Source organism: Lactuca saligna, chromosome 4 (genome assembly GCF_052625555.1).
Source record: "Lactuca saligna cultivar CGN05327 chromosome 4, ASM5262555v1, whole genome shotgun sequence".
Lineage (NCBI taxonomy): Eukaryota > Viridiplantae > Streptophyta > Magnoliopsida > Asterales > Asteraceae > Lactuca > Lactuca saligna.
Window position 1 is genome coordinate 88,765,345 of NC_136420.1, and position 2,385 is coordinate 88,767,729.

A 2,385-nucleotide genomic window follows, 5' to 3' on the forward strand; every position below is an offset into this window, starting at 1 on the left:
CATATTTCTTATCTTGTGGATTATTATATAATAATAATAATAATAATAATAATAATCTACAAGATAATAATAATAATAATAATAATAATAATAATAATAATAATAATAATCTACAAGATAAGAAATGTGATGATGTTGAGTATTGAATATACCAATTTAATGTGTTTGCGTGGTGAGCCTAAATATAAGCCGGGTCACTTGTTTATAAAAATTGTTGATGCATAGAATTTGACGTCACCAGCTGGAAGCTGGAAGCCACATCATCAAGTTTTTCGGTCGAAATATAGAAAATTGGAAGGAGTGGCTTAAATAAAACTATTTCGCCTAAGACGAATTAAATAAAGTTTATTGAACATGGACAATAAAACTAGCTTGTATTTTAATTTGCCATGAAAAGATGATTTATTTAAATGACGTTAATAACAAATTTATTTAATTTATAATCATCTGCTACGTTATATATCCGAAGCTCAACGACCCTAATGCATGGGTTCATTTAATATTGCTTGCCCTTCATCCTCGGTGTTATTGACACCTTCTACACAAAAATCGCTTCATTCTCTCCTCAAAATTTTGCTTTTTTCTCTTATCTGTAAATCACCCAAAACTACATAGAAAAAAAAAAACAAAATCACCCATACATTCCGATTAAAAAACAATGAAAGGTCCGATCCCTACAGTCTCCACCATTCATGCAGATCCACCATCTTCCCCACGCTACCCACCACCAGTAGGAACCCCCACCTCCAGTGCCCATCGCCGCATTGGAATTGCTGTTGATTTAAGCGATGAAAGTGCTTTTGCCGTTCAATGGGCTGTCCAGAACTATCTCCGGCGAGGGGATGCTGTCATCCTCCTCCATGTACGATCCACCTCCGTCCTGTACGGGGCTGACTGGGGCCAAGCAACCGACCCTGAATCTCACTCTGAAGAATCACAGAAGAAGCTTGAAGAAGATTTCGATAAATTCACCAACACAAAAACTACCAACCTGTCGCAGCCATTGGTGGACGCTAATGTTCCCTTCAAGATTCATATTGTGAAGGACCATGATTTAAAAGAGAGGCTTTGTTTGGAGGTAGAGAGGTTGGGGTTGTGCGCCATGATCATGGGGAGTAGAGGTTTTGGTGCTGTAAAACAGACTGAAAATGGAGGGCTTGGAAGTGTTAGTGATTACTGTGTACGCCATTGTGTTTGCCCCGTGGTGGTTGTCAGGTATTCTGATGAGAAGGATGGTGGTGGTCGTGGTGGGGGTGGTGGTGGTGGTGGTGCGGCTCAGAAAGATGCAATGTTTCATGATGCGAAAGAACATAATAAGTAAGGGTAATATTTTATAGTAGGTTGAGTGCACGAAGCTAATTAAGTTGAGGTATGGATTTCCATAAATTGACAATAGTGAAGGGGATTTATCTGTATTACATTATTACTCCTTGCTTCAATTGATGATTGAGGAAAAAGAATATATTTTGGAATGTATTTTGTTTGGAAAGAACGACAAGTTTTATTATCAAGAGGCCAAATTATAAGGAAATAATATGTTGGATTGAAACGAAGATTTAAATGGTGTTTTATGTTTTTATCTGTTATGTCATTCGCAGGTTTATGTGGTTTATGTGGTGTCAAAAGAGAAATAATACTTGAGCTAAAAATTGTGTATGTTGTATATTACATATTTGTAACTAGAGTTGTAACCGGAGCCCGACTCGGGACTTGCATTGCCTTGGTCACAACACCGTCTATATAAAACAATGTATTAAACTAACCTAACTTAGTCTAACATTCCCCCGCATGCTAAGGGCGGGGAACGACAGAACAGAAACATTTTCGTGCGGTCCATGAGATCAAGTTCGAATCCAAATATATAGCAAATCCTCCCGTGGAACACCGATCATCAGGACAACCAACCCAATCCGAATCCGAGAAGGCACGAAGGGAATTAGGGGCATAATGATGCCAATGAACATTCGTAAAAGCTTGTAAATCGGATCCCAAATTGTGTCGAATAAGAAGTCTAAAATTAGTTGTGCCCTGTAAATAACGCAATATGTGTTTGACAGTAGACCAATGGTTTTCGGTAGGTGCATGCATGAATTGACACACTTTATTGACAGCGTAAGCAATATCAGGGTGAGAAATACTAGTGTACTAAAGAGCTCCAACCAATTGTCTGTAGATAGTCGGATCCGACAGAAGAAGATTGTCATCAATAGATAAGGCCTGAGAGGTGGTCATTGGAGAGCTTACCGGTTTTCAATCCTTGAGACCCGAACGATGAAGGATGTCCAAAATGTAATTCCTTTGTGATAGAATGAGATCAGAATCATGAGAAACAACTTCAATACCCAAGAAGAAATGTAAGTGACCAAGGTCCTTAATGGCAAAAGT

The 2,385-nt window shown here is 38.4% G+C and overlaps 1 pseudogene; it reads left to right on the top strand.

Annotated features, from left to right (window-relative positions):
- Positions 1-632: 632 nt before the first annotated feature.
- On the top strand, positions 633-1,519 carry LOC145038676 (universal stress protein PHOS32 pseudogene; annotated as a pseudogene).
- Positions 1,520-2,385: the final 866 nt, after the last annotated feature.